Genomic DNA, 5048 nt, shown 5'->3' on the forward strand with positions numbered 1-5048 from the left:
ATGTTTTTCGTTTCAAATTTATTTTACCAAGTGAAGCTCATCTGCTCATTTGTTTCTTCACGAGTTTTACTTCCTTATTTGGATTTGATTTACAGCTATACCAAGGCATTTGATAATGAAATTTAAAATCAAGTTTGGTCATGTTCACAAACTGCTCGATGAAATGCTTGAACCAAAACTTAATTCTTAACCCACAAAATATTCCTACGGGAATCGTTTTGCTGCTACATATCTCTCAATATGTAATTTGTTTCTGGGATATAAAGATTAATAAAAAAACATCCAATAATACAAAATTAAAGCGATTTCTTTATCAATTTATGCTCAGATGTTCTAAAAATAAGAAAATTTATTCTAAATTTCAATATTTTGGGTGATTATACATTTCAGATCATGATCTTCAAGCTTATAATCACGATTCATTTAAGTTGCTTGACTAAATATTCATAAACTTTCTTTTTGACAATCGAGCTTTGCCAAAAGGTGTATTATGGTGGGCTTTTTTATTGTCAGACAACAAAAAAAAAAGAGTAAAAAAGCGAATGACAGTTTGGTCTTTTATTGGATAACTACAAAAGGAAGGTATTACAGAGATACTTGTTGGGGATTTGCGGAAGGTATAGATGGCTAGAGAAAACAGGAAATAACATTTTTCATTACCGAATAAACCCATTGTACATTACATTTAGTACCTTATTCAGAAACGACTGACCCCTTCTCTGTTGTTGTATCTAATGTTGTTACTTCTTAGGTCTGAATCTGACGATTTCAATGCAGAGGATGATTAACTTCTTATGTGGCTTAAGATAATGGTAAATGTGTGCTCTTTCAAGTAAAAAAAGAACCCAACCTGAAGCAATATAAATTTTGACGTTTGCATTGTTATGTTTGTGGTTAAAAAATGATTAACTCTTTAAGATGATCTTTACATTTTTTTTTAATTGCAGATGGGAATAACTAGGGAATGCCATGTTGAAATACTAAAGTTGTTGCTTGAAGGTGGAGCCTCTCAGTTTAATTCATTTTGTTTTATGTTAATTTTAAACTACCATTGAAAAGGTTTTATTTGAACTGCAATTGCAGTTGGGAGCATTCAGTTCTGAACTCACTCATGATTACAGGTATATATGGTTGTTGGCGGTGCCAAATCTTAATGCCCTTAATTTTTATGTATTTATTTTTAGCTTTAAAATGATGAAAACACACTTCTATGTCATTGGTGAAGGGTACCTTTTCTTCATCTGCTGAAATGATACTAAGATAGCTTATTCGGCAATGGTAGGGGATGAGGAACTGTTGTGTATGGTGGATAGCCAAAACCTTTGTGACTTTGCTAAAATAAGAAGAAAAATGTGTCCTAATAAGTAAAATTATATGTAAACTAATTACCTTAATTTTGGTACAGTACCATAACCAACAATTAAGTAAAATTTTCAAAGTACAATGTCCTAATAAGTAAAATTTTGAAAGAACGATGCTATAATTGGTAGATTTCTCAAAGTACAATGACTAAGGAAATAAATTGAAGTACAATATTGTAACTGAAAGAAACAAAAATAAGACGCTATAATAAACCAATAAACAAATGTATTTATCTATTTCATGCATTTAGCCCTTCTGATTTATTTTTGATGTATATGGTGTAAATAAATGCAGAACTATAATCCACAGAACGTGAAGTCTCCTAACATCCGTCTTAGCGAGAAGTTGGATGCTAAAAATAGTTTGGTTAAACTATTTACATCTCGACAAATGTTCTTAGCACAACAAGGCATCTTGATCCAGAGTAAGTTTTTCCATCTCCTACATATTTACATATTTGTCCTTATTTATTTTTCCCTATATCTCTCCAAAGTTCTTGTCATTTCAAATATTTTTAAGTATAATTTTCCTTAGATGTCCGGTTAAAGCACCACGTGAAGGCTTATATCAAAGTTTAAGCTTTACAGTTTACTCATTCATGAGGGTATTATTGTCTTTTGCACACCATGTCTAATTATGCAGGTGAAAAGGGTACAAATAAAATAAAACAACATGCTATAATAACAGATCACCAAATTCATCTAAGGTCAACTAAGTATGAAAAAATTTGCAATTTTTTATAAAGAGGAGTAAGAGGACAAATGTCTATTTGTTTAGGGAACTATATGAGCAGAAAATAAAGTGAAATGACGATTCTGATAAAATTACATGTAGTTAGTTGGCCAATTTCATTTTGTAACCCTTGTTTTAAATATTAAACATTTCAACACTTGATATTTGTATTGCTAAAATTGTTTAATTTGTTGTGAATATTTTGGGTGAAATAATGCAGATGATGTAATTGAAAGTTGATTTTTGTTTTGTGGCAGAGTATATTTTGAATGTGTAGAAGCAAGAATGCTCAATATATGAGCCTATGCATGAGTTTAGCACATTAGGAGATTTCAAAGGCAATGTCTATCAGGATGCATGCAAGCATAATTATAGAGATGGATGCAAAACTAGACAACCAAGTAAACATTTAAAACAATTCCCTTCTTGGCCTCTTCACATTCCTCTTTCTTCCTTTTCTTGCAAGTCTTGATTGTTTTGCTGAAAGTCTTATCCATAATCTTGTGTTTGTAGTCGGAGGATGCTTCACACACGACACAATAGTTAAACCTTTGCATCTCATTTTGGATGTATACATTCAAAGGTAAACTGATTTTTGAGTTTAGCAATGTTCTTAGTCAACTGATTTACTTTTTTTACAGTGATATTACTGGTTTGGCGAAGCACAAACTTTAACCTCCTAGAAATAGCTATTCATCGTTTATGTACTATTTGCTCATTTAACCCCTTATCTTCCGTCAGCTATAGTCAAGTAACAACCGGTTACAGCCCCATATGTTTATATTTTGCAGAGCTTCTTGGGCTTGGTTTGTTCAAAATTTGGTGGTATATTTGTCAAGAAATATATATCAAATTTCATGTTCAAAAATACGAAAGGAATCAAAGGCTAAAACGAAGACTGTCATATGCACTAATTGTGATGGCGAGTGTAAGTTTCTTTCGGCCTCCTTTTTGCTTTATTTTCACAATAAAAAAACCCTTCATATCTTACTAAAACTTGAAGATTTTTTTTAATTACGATATACGGTTATTAGTATTTGTTGACATTATCGAAAAGGTATTTATTTGACACTTTGTTTGGATGTGTGATTAGCGCTACTTAAGAATGCAAGATAACTGAAATTCCTTTAAAGGTAGGCCTAGGGATAGTTAGGTGTGTTTACATTTATCTCAATACTCGGTTTTCTTGTAACAAATGGTTATTGCTAATCTAAATATGATTTTTTTTAATCCTAAATTTTCAAAATTTAGAATTATTAGCTATAACTTAAAAGTAGTTAAGCTGTTAAATAAAAAATGATAAAAGGATAATATTATTATTTATTTTGTCCATAGTAAAATAACTAGCATTACAAATTATCATCATATTTTGTATTACCTGTAAGATAAGTAGAGTCATAGAATATACATAGAGTACTTTGGTTATGAAAACTATAACCTTTAAGATAGAACATAACACAACCTACATGATTGAATCCTAGATCAAAGATCATGGATATTCCTAATTAAATCCAGAAATTCAATAATTTTGATGACAGTTTCAATCCAATAGTTATGTTTATATTCATTGTCTGTATTTTCACCTTGCCAACAAAACCATATAACCCTCAATAAGGGATGTGGATATGAATCATGTTAACAATTCCAATAATCCTACTGCACCTTTGTCAAACGAATAACCGAAGTGAGTTTTATCCATATATATGTTAAATAGGTATTTGATTTCATTCTTTATTTATTAATTTATCTTTCATTCATGTAGGATTTTGCTTTTAACAAGTCAAGTCATGAACCTAAGCCTAAAGCACTTGACATATATAGTGGGAAGTTGTAGTGAAGAGTTTTTGAAGTTTGACCTCAAATATGACCAGTTTGCAATCTCCTGTTTGTTTCATTCAACATTATGGTGTATTATCTTTGTGAATTTTTTTTATCATAATGTAAGCATTTAAATGAAACTAGATAATGGACCAAAGGTTACATGAGGTTTATCATTTTTTTAAAGATTGTCGTAACGTGTTACAAACAAAGATGACATAAAAACAAAAAATACATATTTATCTTCATGATAATCTACAAAAAAATCATATATATTATAAGAATATACAAGTACCATGCAATCGTAAAAAAATCAAAAGCTACCAACTAACCATACTTTTCCGTTTATAATAAAGTAATAAAAATTATCAAAATACCATGTAATAGGCATAAATTTCTATTATTTCATGTCTTGTTGTAAGCTCTTTAAATCTGATTATTATAAAATTAATCCTTTGAATTTGGGGATATTCCACAACTTGGATGGCAAATGCAAATGGTTGAGATTGACAAAAAAAACTTGTATCAAAATGTGTTCTATATGAAATCAATTTTAATAGGAATTACACCAAATCTCATCATTATGAGTAGTAGTATGAGATCAGGCAAGAAGATGACCAAATGAGCCGATGAGCCGGTTCTTGAGCTTTTCCTTCTTCTGTTTTTTTTAATGGAAATCAATGGAGATACTATTTGAAAAATGTTGTTCCTTTCTTCATGGCATCTTCATGCAGGCAGAGAACTTCATGGCGGCATAAGAAAAAAATTTAAATCAAAAGTTATGTTATTGGTATAAATTGTGTTTTCCCTAGAATCACTAAAATTTAGCTTACTGGTCAATTCTCTAGGGCCGTGATTATCACGGCCCCAATAAGTTTCCTAATATATATATATATATATACACCTCCATGGAAAACTTAAATAAGAACACTATAACTAAAGCTTATGTAAATAAATAAATAAAAGGAAAACGGGTTATTAATGTAATTAACTTTTCGATATATTCATATATGGGTAACTATCTTTTTTTTTGTATACATCTAGGTAACAAACTTGTTGGAAATGTTCACAAATGACCATTATGACCTGGTATAGCAGGTTAAATCCTAGATGTAAACGCTTTCAACAAGTTTGTT

At 30.2% G+C, this 5048-nt stretch overlaps 1 long non-coding RNA gene across 4 annotated transcripts in view; it reads left to right on the forward strand.

Moving 5' to 3' along the window:
* LOC111914364 (uncharacterized) overlaps window positions 1–4098 on the forward strand; it is a 5086-nt gene extending 988 nt beyond the window's left edge. Inside the window, exons 1-9 of one of the 4 annotated variants that reach the window (XR_002857787.3) lie at window positions 1–617; window positions 752–812; window positions 948–999; window positions 1084–1121; window positions 1657–1786; window positions 2352–2495; window positions 2608–2677; window positions 2886–3022; window positions 3857–4098. The exon at window positions 1–617 is cut by the window's left edge and continues 979 nt beyond it. This is a non-coding gene — a long non-coding RNA (uncharacterized LOC111914364). Of the gene's footprint in view, window positions 813–947; window positions 1000–1083; window positions 1122–1656; window positions 1787–2351; window positions 2496–2607; window positions 2678–2862; window positions 3023–3856 lie in introns of all 4 variants that reach the window. The other 3 variants (XR_008230966.1, XR_006187681.2, XR_006187680.2) reach the window with 3 other exon arrangements.
* Window positions 4099–5048: the final 950 nt, after the last annotated feature.

This window comes from Lactuca sativa, chromosome 3 (genome assembly GCF_002870075.4).
Source record: "Lactuca sativa cultivar Salinas chromosome 3, Lsat_Salinas_v11, whole genome shotgun sequence".
Lineage (NCBI taxonomy): Eukaryota > Viridiplantae > Streptophyta > Magnoliopsida > Asterales > Asteraceae > Lactuca > Lactuca sativa.